Source organism: Chelonia mydas, chromosome 15 (genome assembly GCF_015237465.2).
Source record: "Chelonia mydas isolate rCheMyd1 chromosome 15, rCheMyd1.pri.v2, whole genome shotgun sequence".
NCBI lineage: Eukaryota > Metazoa > Chordata > Testudines > Cheloniidae > Chelonia > Chelonia mydas.
In genome coordinates, this window is record NC_057856.1 from 32,241,602 (window position 1) to 32,261,764 (window position 20,163).

At 42.9% G+C, this 20,163-nt stretch overlaps 1 long non-coding RNA gene across 5 annotated transcripts in view; it reads left to right on the forward strand.

Moving 5' to 3' along the window:
* Window positions 1-20,163, forward strand: part of LOC119563792 — an 87,204-nt gene that overhangs the window by 4,753 nt on the left and 62,288 nt on the right. For all 5 annotated transcript variants that reach the window (XR_005222404.2, XR_005222403.1, XR_005222400.1 and 2 more), the window contains exons 3-4: window positions 9,672-9,760; window positions 18,250-18,387. This is a non-coding gene — a long non-coding RNA (uncharacterized LOC119563792). The remainder of the gene's footprint in view (window positions 1-9,671; window positions 9,761-18,249; window positions 18,388-20,163) is intronic.

Consider the following 20,163-nt stretch of genomic DNA (forward strand, 5'->3'; position numbering starts at 1 on the left):
AAGTATGTAAAAGTTCATAAGATGTTACAACAACCTATAACAACAAATGTTTATGGGAAAAGGTATGTAAGGGAGATAGAATAATTGAATTAGTCTAAACAAAAAGGCCAAGTTGATAAGATTCAAGGACGATGTTAAAATTATGCATTTTAAAAACAGGAGCTGGAAGTTAGGTTGTCAGATATTAGGTTAATTAGTGGACAAACTAATGAGGGCATAGGCTACTCCACCCATCACTCCCTTTTTGGGTTCTTAAAAGAAAGAGATTTTGTGGGAAAGTACGAAAGAACAAAAAAAGGAACAGACCAAAAGAAAGAACAGCTGGAAGAAAAGAACAGCTGGAGGCTACTGAAGCAAACTTCACCATCATGGCTGCCACCCCTGCCATTTCCTGGGATCTCAGGCCTTCATCATCCTGATGCTTACAGGTTTCGTGACCAGAATGAGCCAGAAAGAGAAGGACTCAGATGACAAATTGGTCAAAACTATAGTAAAGAATAGAATGCTCAGACACGAAGCTGAACATGATTTGTTGTGGAAGAGTCAATACTCTTTTGTAAAGGGAGATGTTGGAGGGGTTGTAACGGGGTGGCACCCACTTCTCGTGAGCGCCCCCTGGTCGAGTGTATGCATGCCTGCACTTTTTTCTCTGCTCACGGTGCCCCCTGTTGGCCGCTGTGCTTGTCAGCCCTCTGGCTGAGTCTCACACAGTCCATGTGCAAAACAAACAAACAAACCCCTTCCGTGGTACACAGTTCAAAATGTCCTGCTGCTCTCCCTGGGCCCAGTCTTCTAACAGTCCAGCAGGGCCCATCATGGTACCCTTGCGTGGTCTGGCTAGGTTGCCAGGTTCCTACTGGAATTGAGTAGCACCATATGGGCTTCTTCCCTGGGGACTCCTTATGTCTACTTGAGTCCTCAGTGACCCCAGCCCTCCTGCTGAGCCACCCCTTTTGGACTCAGATCTCTGATCACAACTCCCTGCTGAGGCAGTCCCAGTGCAGCCCCCTTCCCTGTGATACCACAATTCTAATTCTCTTCCTTAGGGCATAGCCACTTCCCCCAGACCTGGTCCCACCCACAGCTCCAGGTCCCAACTCAGGGACCCTTTAAGTATGGCAGCTGTGTGCTGCATCCCTTTAATAATTGCTGATCTACATTTCCCTGGGCCAGTTCCTTCTTTTCTTTATCTTTAATTAAAGGTTAAAAGGACTTTGGATGGTGGTTTCCTGTGGTACTAAGCAAGCTGAGATCTCTGTATACCAAACCTAGAACTTTGTTTAACATTGTTTAATGTTTAACGGTAACTGGGTTATGTTAATGTACTTGGCTCTATTTTCCATCTAAGTTAATACAACAGGTCACACCTGACTGATCTGTACACAAGAGCTGGGGTTGCCATGTTTTTGTATCGTCCCTTAAGTAGTCTGGGCATCTGTTTATCCTAAATCACTCCACTGATCTTGCGCCAGACTTCCCCTGTGCTCAACAGCCTTGCTTGTAATTCTCTTGATTTCTCCATTTGCTACTAACCAGACCACAAATTACTTAAAATGCAGAAACCCACGTTAGGTTCTGTCCTGCAATGTTAATACTAATCTGTATTGTTTCTGAACAAGTCATCCACATGACTTCAGTCTTTTATTTACTCATTATTAGGCCAGAGTTTATTAGTTCCCTGTTCCAGGCATCAAAATCTTCCTTAGTATCAGCCATTAGTGCAATATTGTCTGCATAGATAAACTTTGTACCACCTTCCATTTGGATTTGCTTACTGATGAAGTCCATCACAATTATGAATAGTAATGGACTAAGCACTGATCCCTGGTGGAGCCCAACCTTCACCTCGAAAACCTGTGTTACACCAAAGGGCATCTCTACTTTTTTCATGGAACCATCACAGAAACCCATCACCATCTGGACAAGATCATAGAATCATAGGCCTGGAATGGACCTTGAGAGGTCATCTAGTCCAGTCCACTGTACTTATGGCAGGACTAAGTATTATCTAGTACCATCCCTCACAGGTGTTTGTCTAACCTGCTCTTAAAAATCTCCAGTGATGGAGATTCCACAGCCTCCCTAGGCAATTTATTCCAGTGCTTAACCACCCTGACAGGAAGATTTTCCTAATGTCCAATTTAAACCTCCCTTGTTGCAATTTAAGCCCATTGCTTCTTGTCCTTGCCTCAGAGGTTAATGAGACCGATTTTTCTCCCTCCTCTTTGTAACAACCTTTTATGTACTTGAAAACTGTTATGTCCCCTCTCAGTCTTCTGTTTTTCAGACTGAACAAACCCAGTTTTTCAATCTTCCCTCATAGGTCATGTTTTCTAGACCTTTAATCATTTTTGTTGCTCTTCTCTTGAGTTTCTCCACTTTGTCCTGAAATGTGGCGCCCAGAACTGAACACAATATTCCAGTTGAGGCCTAATCAGCGTGGAGTAGAGAGGAAGAATTACTTCTCGTGTCTTGCTTACAACATTCCTGCTAATACATCCCAGAATGATGTTCGCTTTTTTTGCAACAGTTTTACACTGTTAACTCATATTTAGCTTGTGGTCCACTATGACCCCCAGATCCCTTTCCGCAGTACTCCTTCCTAGGCAGTCATTTCCATGTGTACAACTGATTATTCCTTCCTAAGTACCCCACAGAATTGTAGCAGTTGCTTAGGTACTTTGTCGAATGCATTTTCCAAATTGAGGGAAGCCCGACCATACTCCGTGTTTCCCTCCAGCTTCTTTTCCACCAACCATCTAGCTATGAACATATCCTCAATTGCCTCTTTTTCTTTTTTAAAACCACTGCTTCTTTCCTAAAATAGGCTCTACTTTTTGGCAAATGTGACTGTCTATGATTCTCTCTAACAGTTTCATGCAGCGGGACTGCAATTTAATTCCTTGGTATTTCAAACAGTCATTTATATCACATTTTTGTTAGTATATCATTTCCAGTATTGACTTTCTTCATTCTTTTAGGACTTTTGGGATTCACCAAACCTCTCTCAAGGCTTTGATCATTTCTGTCGTGACTTTGTTGGACCTGCTGGTTTTCCAAGTGCCATCTTCAGCGGTGCTGCCTTGATGCCTGCTTCTGACAGGTCATTGACAGCTGTATTATCAGTTGACATGATAGTAGTGTAGCATAAAAAGGTTTCTCCACATTAAGCAGACTCTCATAGTATTCTCACCATCAGTTACATACCATGTCTCCTGTCACAAGCAGTCTGCCCCCTACATTCTTGACAAATGGTATGTTCATTCTGTCTTCCTTTCTTTCGTTTCTTGTCCACACAATCACACACATTTTTTTTTGTCAAGTTGAGGGCAGTTGATCAACTCATTATACAGCTCGTCTAACACTAGGTTTTTCGCCTTTCTGACTGTTGCTTTGCTGTTTTTCTCTTAGAGGCTCTATAGCTATTTTCCATCACCTTTCTGGCTTCTCTCTTATTTTTTTACTGCTTTCTGCACCTCCGCATTCCACTGCTGTTCTTCATGAGATTGTGGTCTGCTCAGCTTAGCACGTGTAGGATCTCAGCTTCTCAGATCAATACGTTCTTGAAGATACACGACTCCTCTTTTGCTGTTCCAGTTTGAGTAGCTCTTGGCTCAAACCTTGTGACTGTCTCTCTAAACTTATCTGAAGTTGCCCTGCTCGGTCTCCACAATCTGATGCGTGTATTGTTAGAGCAAAGCTTATGCTGGGTCCATTTGCAAGTTGCTACTGTTACCAACAATGGCTTGTGTTGGGGTGCGACCATTTAACTCAGGATGACATTACAATCCGTAACCATCTTCCTTTGGTTCATTCAGGTTAGCAAGAAATCTATTTGTGTGCTTACTCCACCACTTCATTACGTATAGCAATGACTCATTTTTAAACCGAGTGTTGGCAGTCACCCACTGATTGTCTAAATGCAAGTCAAGTAGTGCGGCGCCTGCTGCATTCTCTGATCCCAGCTCATACTGTCCCCGTATTTGCTCAGAGCTTGAATGAGTTGAACCCGCATGAGTAGGGCCCAACCAAATTCACGGTCCATTTGGGTCAATTTCACGGTCATAGGATTTTTAAAATAATGAATTTCATGATTTCAGCTATTTAAATCTGAAATTTCATGGTGTTGTAATTGTAAGGGTCCTGACCCAAAAAGGAGTTTGTGGGGTGGTCAGAAGGTTATTGTAGGGCGGGTTGTGGTACTGCTACCCTTACTTCTGCACTGCTGCTGACGGTGGCGCTGCCTTCAGAGCTGGGCAGCTGGAGAGTGGTAACTCCTGGCCAGGAGCCCAGCTCTGAAGGCAGCGCTGTTGCCAGCAGCAGTGCAGAAGTAAGGATGGCATGGTATGGTATTGGCCCCCTTACTTCTGCACTGCTGCTGGCAAGGCGCTGCCTTCAGATCTGGGCGCCTGGCCATCAGCCGCTGCTCTCCAGCCACCCAGCTCTGAAGGCAGTGCAGAAGCAAAGGTGGCCCCCATGATCCCCATAAAATAACCTTGCAACTCCCTTTTGGGTCAGGACCCCCCCAGTTTAAAAACACTGGTTTCCCCCCCGCATGAAATCTGTATAGTATAGGGTAAAAGCACACAAAAGGCGAGATCTCCCAGGGGGAGACCAGATTTCATGGTCCGTGATGTGTTTTTCATAGCTATGAATTTGGTAGGGCCCTACGCATGAGCATTGAAATCTCCCAGGATCAGCAGTAATTTCTCTGGTCCAGCCATATCTGCTAGGTTTTGCAGGCTCTGCCTGATCTCTTCCTTCTCTGTTGTGGGGTGTTTACCAATACCACAAATAACCTGCACTCCTTTCCTTGTATTCGGAGACCATTAAACAGTCATTCACGCTAATGATGTCCCAAACGCTTTTACAAAGGTCATTGTACATCACCACTCATTCACCATTTCTCTTTCCACCACCACCTGCATAGTACAGCTTACAGCCCAGACTGTATTTCCTAACCATCTGTTCTCCTGCACACAGAGTGTATCGATGTTTCTCAGGCTGTATTTCCTAACCATCTGGTCTCCTGCACACAGAGTGTATCGATGTTTCTTTGGACCAACACATTCAGAGTAGCAACTTTTAAAGATTTGTTAAAAATTTGTTTCGGAAGACCAGATTTTCATCTGGTGTGTCACCTTTTGGGCTCAGCACAAACTTCTATATTCTTCAGAGAATATAGGATGAAATCCTGGTTTTACTGCAGCCAGTTGGAAAGAGCCCTTTTGACTTCAGTGGCACCAGAATTTCACCCATTGCATCCGATGAAGTGAGCTGTAGCTCACGAAAGCTAATGCTCAAATAAATTGGTTAGTCTCTAAGGTGCCACAAGTACTCCTTTTCTTTTTGCGAATACAGACTAACACGGCTGTTACTCTGAAACCTGTCATTGTATAGTTGTCATTAGTGCTTGTGAGGTGTGGTCTTTGGGGAGGGAGTGTGGTATAGTGGTGAAGCCAGGACCGAAGTAGAGTCCTGTATTCTTGTCACAGCTATACCACTGAATTGCTTTGTAGCCTTGGGAAGGTCAGTTTGTTTCTCTGTAGCTTCTCTGCAACGTGGATAATAATTACTCCACACAGAACTGTGAGATTTTTTTCATGAATGTTCATAAAACGATATCCTTGGATGGAAGATACTGCAGAAGCACAAATTGTTATTTATTAACATACAAAGGGCAAACATACTGTGTATAGGCTAGTTAAAGATCCTAGGTCAAATATGGCTGATAAGCCAGAGCCAGATGTGCTACACAATAGGCAGGTGTTGGGCAAATTTAATTCACTCCCTCACATACACACTGCTGCCTTGGATTACATAAAAGCATCTTTTCAACTCATCACTCACAAATGTGGGGCTGCAGTTCTGGAGATCATGGAATAATTTTCTCCAGTTTAGTGACTTTTGCTGCTTTGAGAAACTGCCCTTTGAATGTCACAGAAATCAGATTCCGTCAGTCTCTGTTGCCTGGGTAATAGTAACAGACAGCAGCATTCTAGTAGTAACCATTTTACACATTCCATCCACACATGTTATGACAAGGAAATCGTGTTAGCCAGCAGAGTCAAATAAGGCAGTAAGCTTTTCATCATAAAAGTGTCATGGACACCTCCTTATATTTATAAACCCCGACCAAAAGGAAAAAAAAAAAAAAGGAAATGAATAATAAGAGAACCCATTCCCCAAGCAGTTTTCTTACCCCAAAAAGGGAAAGGTACCAAAGGCTCTATGAAGTTCATAAGGGACTTTGCTCTTGCTATTTATTTTATGTGGAAGGCACCCAAATACTATGGTGATGGGTGGTAGGACAAAGCCCTGAGACAGAACAATAGGAATAACATGACAGTGGCAGCTGCCCAACTGCTGGACCTCCAGCCTAAACAAAACGTTTGATAATTTGATATTTTTATTTTTTTTAATTATTTGATAATACATCCAATAGAAAAGAATCTAACAGCAAATTCACAAGAATCTCTGCATTGCTGCAAAACCTGAAAATCTAAGCTTCAGTTTTCCAAATTAAATCAAATTATCTAAACAGAGACTCCTACTGGTCCATCAAAGAATGTACAAGCCTTTTCTTAGGCATCTGCAGCCCTTGCAGCTCATGCACTCAGATACATATGCTGCTAACTCCCCCAACAGATATTTTAGAAGAGAATTCTTATGGGCCACCATATAAGGAAATAGCTTAAAACATTGGGAAACTCAAGCTATGCACCCTCTGCGAATTTTAAGGGTGGTGGTTTTGATTGGCTTTTCCTAAAGATATATGGCAACATTTGTAAAACTAATTTCTTTTTTCATTTTATTTCTTGTTGCCTCAGAAAATGAAGCTAGTAATTAAGATGCAGTTTGAATCATGCTTAATAAACTTTGCTGTCTTTCATTACATTTCACACTGGTGAGTGAAAACCATTATATACAGCCCCAGGTAACACTTTAAAATAGCTAACTTTGTTAAAAAAAATCTGTTTTCCAAATTCCTTGTAATAAAATGTAATTGCATTTTCTGTTTTGTCTGCGTGTAGAATCTGGTCACATAAAGTACACTGGAGGAAAGTTCTTTTCAAGCAAAGTTACCTCTTGTCAAGACATCCAGCATATGGACAATCAGAAGTTGAAATATTATTTATTTAGTTCAAAAAATGTTCTAGGTACAGTATAGACAAATATGAAGACAAGCTCCCAATCACGGATTTTATATAATTGTATGTGTGTGTGGAGTGGGAGGGGGTGGTTGTAGGTGCATTTGCACAGAATATGAGACAAAGAACACTGGTGCAAAAAGAAAGGCAAGTCAGCAGTGATAAGGTTTAGCACATTTCAGAGTAGCAGCCATGTTAGTCTGTATCCGCAAAAAGAAATGGAGTACTTGTGGCACCTTAGAGACTAAAATTTATTTGAGCTCACAAATAAAGCTCACTTCATCTCCATGTTAATTTCAGATCTATTTTAATATAGTTGCTGGGACTGGGGACTACCTTTTCAGAGGTGCTGAGCAGCCATTTGACTTCAGCTGTACTGGCACGTCTGGAAAGGCAGCTGTGTATGTCTTGCAGAAGCAGTGTGTCTGAAATGGCACTACTCAGGGTTCAGTAATATATATACTTGAAGTTAAACAGAAAAATGGAATGATAATTGGGAATTGTTTAAGAACATTTTACTAAATGCCCCAAAAAGCCATGGTCAAGAAAGAAGACTGCATTGGTTTAAAAGAAAGAAAGAAAGAAAAAGAATAAAAGGGAAGTTTATCATAATGAACATAAATCAGAAGCTAGGAATTGTAAAAAAAAAATGATAAGGGAAGCTAAAGGACACAGGGAGAACTCAATGGCCAGCATTGTTCAGGAAAATAAGAGGATTTTTTAAAGTATATTTGGAACAAAAAAGAATCCTAACACTAGTATTGCTAGATAAAAATGGTAGAATTATCAATAATAATGCAGGAAAAGCAGAAATGTTCAATAAATATTCTGTATCTGGGAAAAAGCCAGATGATGTAGTCATATCATATGATGGTGATGATGATGAAGAAACACTTTCCATTCCACTAGTAACGCAGGAGGATGTTAAACAGCAATTACCAAAGTTTGATATTCTTAAAACAGCAAGTCTGGATAACTTGCATCCAAGAGTTTTCAAAGAGCTGGCCAAGGAGCTAGCTAAGCAGTTAATGTTGATTTTCAGTAAATCTTGGAACATAGGGGAAGCTTCAGAAGACTGGAAGAAAGCTAATGTTATACTAATATTTAAAAAGATTAAATGAGACAACCCAGATAATTATAGTCCTGTCAATCTGACATTGATTCCCAGCAAAATAATGGAATGGCTGATGTGAGACTAAATTAATGAAGAAGTATAGAAAGATAATGTAATAATTCCCAATCAACATGGGTATATGGAAAACAGATCCTGTCAAACAAACTTGATATCTTTTTTTGATGAGATTACAAGTTTGGTTGATAACGATAAGAGTGTCGCTGCAATATAGTACAACTTCGGTAAGGGTTTTGAATTGGTACCTCACAACATTTTGATTAAAAAACTAGACCAATACAAAATTAACGGGCACACATTAAATGGATTAAAATCTGGCTAAATGACAGGTCTCAAAATGTAACTGTAAATGGAGAATCATCCGAGCTGGTGTCCCACAGGGAACAGTTTTTGGCAGTATGCTAGTCGATATTTTTATCAATGACCTGAAAGAAAAAATAAAACCATCACTGGTAAACTTTGCAGATGATCCAAAGATTGAGGGAGTGGTAAAAAGCAAGCGGACAGGTCACTAACACAGAGCCATCTGGACTGCTTAGTACACTGGGCACAAGCAAACAATATGCATTTTAATGTGGCTAAATGTAACTGTACACATCTAGGCACAAAGAATGAAGGCCATATTTACAGGATAGGGGATTCTCTTCTGGGAAGCAGTGACTCTGAAAAAGACTTGAGTATCATGGTGGCTAATCAGCTCAACATGAGCGCCTAGGGTAACACTGTGGCTGAAAGGGCTGTGATCATTGTATGTACCAACAGGAATATCGGGTAGGACAAGGGAGCTTATATTACCTCTGTTTTTGGCACTGGTGTGACTGCTGCTGGAATACCGCATCCAGTTCTGACATCCACCATTCAAAAACAACGTTGATAAATTTGAGCTGGTTCAGATAAGAGCCACAAGAATGATTAAAGGGTGAAAAACATGCCTTATAGCAATAGAAACAAAGAGCGCAATCTGTTCATTTTAACAGAGAGAAGGTTAAGGGGTGATTTGATCACAGTTGGTAAGTATCTATATGGGGAACAGTAATTTGATAATGGTTTCTTCAGTCTAGCAGGCACAGGTATAACATGATCCAATGGCTGGCAATTAAAACTAGACAAATTCAGACTGGAAATAAGGCACACATTTTCAACAATTAGGGTAAGTAAGTATTGGAACATCCTACCAAGGGCTTTGGTGCAGTCTCAACCACTGACAATGTTTAAAGCAAGACTGGCGCTTTGTCTAAAAGAGATGCTCCTATTCAAACAGGAGTTAAGGAAAGACCTGTCGCATGTGTTACACAGGAGTTCAGACAGGATAAGAGCAATGGCCCCTTCTGGCCGTATGAACCTATTGATTGTAAGATTTTAAACATGTTTCCCCTTCTCTTACATAGGTGTGATTCATGCCCTAGAGCTGCCCAGATCACTCCTGCAATAACCAGCAGACCCCTCTTCTTCTCTCTCACTGAAGGCCCGGAGTTAGGTAGGTTCATGAGATGCCTGCGTGAAGTGTGAATGAAGGCCCTTCTTTAGCATGTGTCTGTACAAATAAAGACACAATGAATCATCGGACAGGAAGGTTGACTGTTGTCTGACATGGAAACATATTTGTACTTTATCATTTTAATGTAATGTAAGTAATCAGCAGCAAGTGTGACCAATGCTGCCCTGTTGTGTGAGAATTCTAGGGTTAGCCTGTATAGCCATATAACACCGCTCCCTCAAGATGAACTGAACAGTTGATTCAATTTGGACACATGCTGCAAGGGCTGGATCAAAGCGTAGGTACCACAGGCCTCTGTGCCTAAGGCTCCAGCTCCTTGCACCATGTGATTACATCACAGCCTCAGTGTTCACTTGAACAAAAGTACATTTCTAGTTCTCTTGGCTGCTAAGAAAAGCTTGAAAACGCAAGCTACGGATACAGTCACATCTGCCTGAATCTACAGCCAGCCTGAACCAGTAGCGCTGATCTGAGTGACCCATGGATCTCTCTGAGGTGTTAACGCCAAGATCCACTGCTTTGGGGGAAGTAGGGTGGGCATTGACAGCACCAGCACAGCTGAGGAGACTGGGTGACAGAAGGTGCTACTGGGAGCCTTGGGGAGGGGGTCTTCATGTTGCCATATATATCTTTCTGGAGGGGAGGGGCCCCTGATGCCACTCCAAAGGGGCTGTGCAGAGACGCCTGCCACTTTCCCTCCCTCCCTGGAAGGGGAGCCTCCCTCCCAATGCCACGTCATGTGACACATGCTGTTGGACAAATGGCCATGTAAGTGCAAAGGCTAGAAAGCCAAAGGATAGCAATAGGTTGCGGAAGGCTTGAGGTTGGTGGCAAGAGAGGTGTGCTGTAGAGAAACCTTGCTGTGGTGGGAGAAGAGAGTCTGGGTGAGAGCAGGGAGACCACAGCTGTTGATTTTCCTTTGAGAATGTCAGTAAGCACTTGCAGAAAGGGAGAAGGGCATGTGTGAGGAGGAGCAGCAGGGAGCCAAGCCATGGTTGTGGGAATGCATGCTGGGGAACGTAGCAAGGCAGTTTGGCTACCTGAGGCACAGATGTGGCCCCCATCATCCTAGTAGCTGGGACCTCACAATTGGCAGTGTATTCAGCCTTACATCACCTCTGGGAGGTAGGGCAGGGCTATTTGCTGTGTTGTACAGATGGGGAACTGAGGCACAGGTAGGCTAAGTGAATTGGCCAAGGTCATGTAAGATGTCTGGGGTAGGGCAGGGACTAGAACCTGGGTCTCTCAGGTTCTAGGCTAATGACCAATCCACTAGCCCGTCTTTTCCCTCCTTACTGGCTCAGAGGTGGCATGGAAATGGGAGTGGAGGAAGCAGCTGTTTGGGGTAACCCAGGGCTGGGAGGTTAGTGAAAAGGATTTTGGTGGGCAAGAGCATGCCAGGTCACAATTAGAGGAGCGAGCAAAGAAGGAGGAGACAATACATGAGCAGAGAAGGTGCAGGGAGGACCAGGGAGGAGGGGATGAGTGCAGTAGTGAAGTCATGGAAATCGATGGGCTGAATATGAGGGAAGGGTTGGGTGGAGAGGTGTTCGGGCGTTGCCGACAGATGAGGTTCTCTAGGAGCATGAGAAGAAAGGAGAAGAGTTATATACAGAATTCAGTATAGCAGTGCTGGCCTGGTAGGGCCACCTCCTATTGAGACTTGCTACTAGTTGCTATTTTATCACTGTATCAGGGGGTAGCCATGTTAGTCTGTATCCACAAACACAACAAGGAGTCCGGTGGCACCTTAAAGACTAACAGATTTATTTGGGCATAAGCTTTCATGGGCTAGAACCCACTTCATCGGATCCATGGAGTGAAAATTACAGATGCAAGCATTATTATACTGACACATGAAGAGAAGGGAGTTACCTCACAAGTGGAGAACCAGTGATGACAGGGTCAATTCGATCAGGGTGGATGTGGTCCACTCCCAATAATAGATGAGGAGGTGTCAATTCCAGGAGAGGCAAAGCTGCTTTTGTAATGAGCCAGCCACTCCCAGTCCCAAATTAATGGTGTTATATTTGCAAATGAATTTTAGTTCTGCTGTTTCTCTTTGAAGTCTGTTTCTGAAGTTTTTTTGTTCAAGCATAGCTACTTTTAAATCTGTTATCGAACGTCCAGGAAGATTGAAGTGTTCTCCTACTGGCTTTTGTATGTTACCATTCCTGATGTCCGATTTGTGTCCATTTATTCTTTTACGTAGGGACTGTCCGGTTTGGCCAATGTACACGGCAGAGGGGCATTGCTGGCACATGATGGCATATATAACATTAGTAGACGTGCAGGGGAATGAGCCTCTGATGGTGTGGCTGATGTGGTTGGGTCCTCTGATGGTGTCGCTAGAGTAGATATGGGGACAGAGTAGGCAACGAGGTTTGCTACAGGGATTGGTTCCTGGATTAGTGATTCTGTGGCGTGGTGTATAGTTGCTGGTGAGTATTTGCTTCAGGTTGGGGGGCTGTCTGTAAGCGGGGACTGACCTGCCTCCCAAGGTCTGTGAGAGTGAGGGATCGTTTTTCAGGATAGGTTCTAGATCATTGATGATGTGTTGGAGAGGTTTTAGCTGGGGGCTGTAAGAGATGGCCTGTGGTGTTCTGTTATTTTCCTTGTTGGGCCTGTCCTGTAGTAGATGATTTCTGGGTACTCGTCTCGCTCTGTCAATCTGTTTCCTCACTTCCCCAGGTGGATATTGTAGTTTTAAGAATGCTTGATAAAGATCTTGTAGGTGTTTGTCTCTGTCTGAGGGATTGGAGCAAATTCGGTTGTATCTTAGGGCTTGGCTGTAGACAATGGATCGTGTGGTGTGTCCTGGATGGAAGCTGGAGGCATGTAGGTAGCTATAGTGGTCAGTAGGTTTCTGGAATAGGGTGGTGTTTATGTAACCATCATTTACTTGTACTGTAGTGTCCAGGAAGTGGATCTCGTGTGGACTGGTCCAGGCTGGTGAGGTGGAAGTTGTTGAAATCCAGGTGGAATTCTTCAAGGGCCTCCTTCCTGTGGGTCCATATGATGAAGATGTCATCAGTGTAGCGCAAGTAGAGGAGGGGCGCTAGGGGACGAGAGCTGAGGAAGCATTGTTCTAAGTCAGCCATAAAAATATTGGCATACTGTGGGGCCATGCGGGTACCCATAGCAGTGCCACTGACTTGAAAGTATAAGTTGTCTCCAAATCTGAAATGGTTGTGGGTGAGGACAAAGTCACAAAGCTCAGCCACCAGGTGTGCTGTGGCCTCATCAGGGTTATTGTTCCTGACAGCTTGTAGTCCATCCTCATGTGGAATATTGGTGTAAAGAGCTTCTACATCCATGGTGGCCAGGAAGGCGTTTTCAGGAAGATCACCAATGCATTGTAGTTTCCTTAGGAAGTCGGTGGTGTCTCGAAGGTGGCTAGGAGTGCTGGTAGCGTAGGGTCTGAGGAGAGAGTTCCAGGTAGTCCTGCTGTAAGAGTGCCGATGCCTGAGATGATGGGGTGTCCAGGGTTTCCAGGTTTATGGATCTTGGATAGCAGATAGAATACCCCTGGTCGGGGCTCTGGGGGTGTGTCTGCATAGATTTGTTCCCATGCTATCGCAGGGAGTTTATTGAGCAGATGGTGTAGTTTCTTTTGGTACGCCTCAGTGGGGTCAGAGGATAGTGGCCTGTAGAATGTGGTGTTGGAGAGTTGCCTGGCAGCCTCCTGTTCATAATCGGACCTGTTCATTATGACTACAGCACCTCCTTTGTCAGCCCCTTTGGTTATAATGTCAGAGTTGTTTCTGAGGCTGTGGATGTCATTGTGTTCTATATGGCTGAGGTTATGGGGCAAGTGATGCTGTTTGTTCACAATTTCAGCCTGTACACGTCTGCGGAAGCATTCTCTGTAGAAGTCCAGTCTGTCATTTCGACTGTCAGGAGGAGTCCATGCAGAATTCCTCTTCTTGTAGTGTTGGTAGGAGGGTTCCTGTGGGTCAGTGCACTGTTCAGTGGTGTGTTGAAAATATTCCTTGAGTCGGAGACGACAAAGTAGGCTTCAAGATCACCACAGAACTGTATCATGTTCATGGGGGTGGTGGGGCAGAAAGAGTCCACTTTTGAGGTTCTCCACTTGTGAGGTAACGCCCTTCTCGTCATGTGTCAGTATAATAACGCCTGCATCTGTAATTTTCACTCCATGTATCTGATGAATTGGGTTTTAGTCCTCGAAAGCTTATGCCCAAATAAATCTGTTTGTCTTTAAGGTGCCACCGGACTCCTTGTTGTTTTTATTTTATCACTGAGATTCAGCATTCCCTTCACCACAGAATGTAGACTGAACTGCACAGGAGACACTTGCTGAGTTGCATACGTGGGTGTTTTGTTCGACTTGCTCCCTGGTGCTGTAATCCGCAAGCTATGCGTTGTGATGCCCTGGTAGCTGCACAGTGACATTCAGAACCATGTGGGGGAGCAGCATTTCCAGTCCCAAGCACTGAAAATTATGAGTCACCCCCCCATTGTGACTTTTTAAAATAATACATTAGGGTTCTTTTTCTTTGGTTTCTGAGCTGGTCGGTTACACGCTAGGCATATTTCCTAGCTTTTTCTCCACAGCCACAAGGGCTAGAAACTTAAAGTAAAAGCTGAGATTCTCACACAATCACAGGACTATGGTAGTTGGGCCTTGGAGAAAAACACCAAGTATTGTGAAAGCTGGCAGCAGCAAGGAAGGGAGATGACTCAAGGAAGGGGCTTTCTCTTGCTTACAAAACAGTTCACGGAATGATAAAGTTAAAACGATTTTATGGTGTAGTGCTACTCTGCTACTGGAGAAGGGCAGTGAGCCAGTTTTACAGGGCCAGCCTTGAAGCTCTAGGTATGAAGCAGGACAGCATGCAATTTTTAATGATGTTTTTTCATTTATGGGTAGGACCCTACCAAATTCATGGTCCATTTTGGTCAATTTCACAGTCATAGGGTTTTAAAAATAGTAAATTTCATTATTTCAGCTATTTAAATCTGAAATTTCATGGTGTTGTAATTGTAGGGGTCCTGATCGAAAAAGGAGTTGTGTGGGGAGGGAGGGGTTTCAAGGTTATTGTAGAGAGGGTTGGGGTACCACTACCCTTACTTCTGTGCTGCTGCTGGAGGCAGCGCTGCCTTCAGAGCTGGGCAGCTGGAGAGCGGCGGCTGCTGGTCAGGAGCCCAGCTCTGAAGGCAGAACCACTGCCAGAAGGGATGGCATGGTATGGTTTTGCCACCCTTGCTTCTGCGCTGCTGCCTGCAGAGTTGGGACCTCAGTCAGCAGCCGCCACTGTCTGGCTGACCAGCTCTGAAGACGGGAGCACAGAAGTAAGAGTGGCACAGTAGGGCGTTGCCACCCTTATTTCTGCACTGCTGCTGGTGGGGCGCTGCCTTCAGAGCTGGGTGCCCAGCCAACAGCCCCCACTCTCTGGCCACCTAGCCCTAAAGACAGTGCAGAAGTAAGGCTGGCAATACCGCGACCCTCCCTCAACTCCCTTTTGGGTCAGGACCCCCAATTTGAGAAATGCTGGTCTCCCCCATGAAATCTGTATAAGCACACAAAAGACCAGACTTCATGGTCCGTGATGTGTTTTTCATGTCTGTGAATTTGGTAGCGCCCTGTTTATGGGATAATGGTCAGTGCCTGACTTCTCTGGATACTGCAGATCCTTTCACTTTGTTGGGCTGATTTGCATCATGCAAAGATTAGTCCTTGTGTTTGATCCGCAGTCCGTGGCCATGGCACTGGCAGAATGGTTCTGAGTTACTGCAGGCACATCCACCTTAATCCTCTAAATTAGCTTTGCCAGCTAGCTCTGGTCTCACTTCTTGGTATTCTCAATGAACCAACCAACACTCACCCTGGTTTCTTTGCTGGCAGGGGGTGGCCTTAGGAACAATTAACTCTAGCTTTTACTTGCTAGTCATTTGTCATTCAGTAACATTTCATTACTCTTAGTTGACAGCTGCTGGATTCCTGTTTCCTGTGCTGGGGGTGGGAAGGGGCAGCTTATGAATACAGCCCCTGAAATTCTGTACTGCGTTAAGCATGCAGTAGGTCTGTAAGAGAGCTTGTGGGGAGCAATGCATGAAACTGCTTTCAGTCACATTCCTGTTTTATTTATAAACACTCGGGCCCAACCTGGACTAATTAGTAAATAATTGGGTATAGAGAGAAAATTTCTAGTTTGCAAATGATTCCCTTGTGGTTAGAAAAGAATTCCCAAAAATTGTCAAATTCGAACTTGATTAACACCATCCAGAAAACAGCGCTGTGTGTGTGGGGGGTGTTTACTCTGAACTCACTTTGCATAGTATCAGCTGACAGATCCTTCCTATAAATTACCTGCAGCCTGGAATATGGACTAGGAAGTGCAGAGAGACTGATTCAGAGCCCGGAGTATTGCCTCTGCTCCACTTCGCTGGCCCTGGTTAAGGCAACACCTGGTGGGGCCTTTACCCTGGCAGTAACTTGGAACTAGGGCTGTCAAGCGATTAAAAAAATCAGTCACGAGTAATCGCACTGTTAACATTAGAACCCCATTTATTTTAAATATTTTTGGATGTTTACTACATTTTCAAATATATTGATTTCAATTACAACACAGAATACAAAGTGTACAGTCCTCACTTTATATTTTTTATTACAAATATTTGCACTGTAAAAAACAAAAAAATAGTATTTTTCAATTCACCTCATACAAGTACTGTAGTGCAATCTCTATCATGAAAGTTGAACTTTCAAATGTAGAATTATGTAAAAAAACTGCATTCAAAAATAAAACAATGTAAAACTTTAGAGTCTACAAGTCCACTCAGTCCTACTTCTTGGTCTGCCAGTCACTCAAACAAACAAGGTTGGTTACAATTTGCAGGAGATAATGCTGCCTGCTTCTTGTTTACAATGTCACCTGAAAGTGAGAACTGGTGTTGCAAGATATTTACGTGCCAGATGCACTAAAGATTCACATGTCCCTTCATGCTTCAACCACCATTCCAGAGGACATGCTTCCATGCTGATGACAGGTTTTGCTTGATAACAATCCAAAGCAGTGCAGACTGACACATGTTCATTTTCATCATCTGAGTCAGATGCCACCAGCAGAAGGTTGATTTTCTTTTTTGGTGGTTTGGGTTCTGTAGTTTCCGCATCTGAGTGTTGCTCTTTTAAGACTTCTAAAAGCATGTTCCACATCTCATCCCTCTCAGATTTTTGAGGGCACTTCAGATTCTTAAACCTTGGGTCGAGTGCTGTAGCTATTTTTAGAAATTTCACATTGGTACCTTTTTTGCGTTTTGTCAAATCTGCAGTGAAAGTGTTCTTAAAATGAACATGTGCTGAGTCATCATCCAAGACTACTAGAACATGAAATGTATGCAGAATGCAGGTAAAACAGAGCAGAAGACATACAATTCTCCCCCCAAGGAGGTCAGTCACAAATTTAATGGGCGCATTTTTTTTTTTTTAACAAGCACCATCTACATGGAAGCATGTCCTCTGGCAAGATGGCCGAAGCATGAAGGGGCATACGAATGTTTAGCATATCTGGCACATAAATACCTTGCAATGCCGGCTACAAAAGTGTCACGCGAACCCCCGTTCTCACTTTCAGTTGACATCGTAAATAAGAAGCAAGCAGCAGTATCGCCTGTCAATGTAAACAAACTTGTTTGTCTTAGCGATTGGCAGAATAAGAAGTAGGACTGAGTGGACTTGTAGGCTCTAAAGTTGTATAGTTTTGTTTTTGAGAGCAGTTATGTAACCAAAAAAAATATGCATTTGTAAGTTACACTTTCATGATAAAGAGATTGCACTTCAATACTTGTATGAGGTGAACTGAAAAATACTATTTCTTTTGTTTATTATTTTTACAGTGCATATTATTTGTAACAAAAAAAATATAAAGTGAGCACTGTGCACTTTGTATTCTGTGTTGTAACTGAAATCAATATTGAAAATGTAGAAAAACATCCAAAAATACTGAATAAATTTCAGTTGGTATTCAATTTTTATAAGTGCGATTCATTGCGATTAATTTTTTAATCGTGATTAATTTTTTTTTAGTTAATCGCATGAATTAACTGCGATTAATTGACAGCCTTACTTGGAATGTTAATTGCCCAAATCAGAATCCTTAGGCCCATTTCTCCTCATATAATCCTGCCAAGCTCCAATCTCTGCACTCACCCAGGCACTAGAAAGTGCAGTAGCTTCCTTTAATGCTAACATCACCCATTAACCAGCCCTTTCAGATAGAAAAGAGTGTGTGGTAAAGGGCACCCGAAGGTCTCTTTCCTCTCGCACTGTCGGTCCCCTGCGGTAACCTAGAACCAGCTACAGCAGCACTGAAGATGGTGCACTGACTGTAATTAGCTAACACATTTTTAAACACCACTGCCTTTGCCTACAAGGTGTGATGTGTATTTAAAAACATGTTAATAAACAAGTGTGCTAAACATATCTCATTTTCCTGATCTAGAGAGGCCCATGGTAGAACAGGCTTTAAAGGAAACATATTAGCAGGAGATTTCAGATTTCACAGCCACAAAGAAGATCCTCCCATCTGAGTCTCTTGGACATGGTTGGGGATATACATCCCACTGACTTTGTCTGGAAGGTAAGAGAATGATAAAGTGCCCAGCAAGGGCCGCACTAAGCTCTCAAGCTTTTAGTATATTCCTTTATGTGGTTTTCAAAATATAGACGGACTGCCGTCCGCTGTTGCAACTCTCCCCGCATATGGACAACATTTGTCTTTTGTTTACCCAGCTAGCTACAGTCTATGCTTTCTCTGAAACCCTCATTCTCTTTGTTTATATCCAGATTATACCACACACAATAGTATTGTCTTGAGTGGCCGCATCCTGGAGGCTCCACAACTCAGATGCAGACTCAGTACCTTATCTGCTGTAGTTTCTTATAGAGCTGCTGACTTCCTAGGGATTTCAGTTTCTCAATGAAAATAACATTGGTTGGGCTTGCCATTCTTGATTGTGAATCTAACATTTTTAAAGGTATTAGCACCTCAATGGCTCCTGGCTATTTGCAGCAGAATCTGTACCTTCCAAGAGATGGAAACACATTTCATCTGCAAACTGAGAAGTTAGTAGAAATATCCTACTGCAGATTTACAAAATGATTACAAGCCTGTGCATATGGTTATTAATGGTAAAACAAATGGAAAGTTTTTTCATTTTGTGAGCCTTGCAAAAAGATTTGCTAATAGGTATATTAGGCTAGATTTTCACCTACACTAAGAACTGCTGTGAGTGCCATCTGGGAGCAGATTATGGCTCCTTGATTCTGTGGACAGGTCTGTGTCAGCTTAGTGGCTGCTCTAATCTATGACAGTTGCATCTATCCCCTAGGGGACCATAGCCCAGCTGAAAATTGGCCGAATGGAGTAGAACACAAGGGGGCAATGGCCAGGATGGTTCACCCAGGAGCCAGCTCTGCATCAGCTGAGAGCACTGGGGAATTCTCAACTGGCCAGATTCCAGCTCCCTTGTCCCACGTAAGCAGTGCAAAAGAATCAGGTCAGAGAATAGGAGCGAAACACATTAGCCTTTGCGAACCCAGACACAAAGGGAGGATAAATTAAATTCTTCTCGCTTGCAATGAAGGAACAAGCATTTCCAAAATTAATAATGTTTCTCCCAACTGGGAGTTGCTACAGACTATCAGGTATCTCTGAAATTCAGGACTTTTCATACACAAAACTGTTAATCTAAAATTACTTTTATAACAACCTCAAAATTAGTGTTTGAAAATAGCTGAGCATTTAAAAGACAGGAAATTCACATTTAAAGTTCAGACACTACATTGGGCTCATAGCCTGGCTCACCATCCACTTAAAAGGTATATTATTTTTATGCCTTTTGAACGTGATTATCAGCGTGGAATCTGGGGGCTTTACAAGACTGTAGAGAGATCAATATTCCACTAAAAGGAAGAATTCTGATTTCCTGCCTTCACTGATTCTGCTCCTGTGTGTATTCTTTCTTGATGATTGGCTTCCAAGACAAAGGATGGGTTTATTACGAATATAACATCAAAAATGGTCATATAATTGACTGTAAATAATGTAACATTTTCTAAATGTAGCCATTTTCCCCGTTATGTCAAAAGACTAAAGTTGTATGTTTCAGCAAATAGGCTACACTGAGGGGTGTGGTTCAGATGCACAGAGTACATCAGGTGAATGTACTGTATGTCTCATTCTGAGAAAGGCTGCACTCGCTTTTGTCTAAATGCCAGTGTCCCTAATCATCTGCTTTTGTCCCATGAAATGTAGTTGGACCAATTTAGATATTAAACTTTTAGCCAAATCCCTGATGTTTGTCCAGTGGTGCAATGAGATCTTGCAATGGTTGGCACTGTAAAAATACATCTC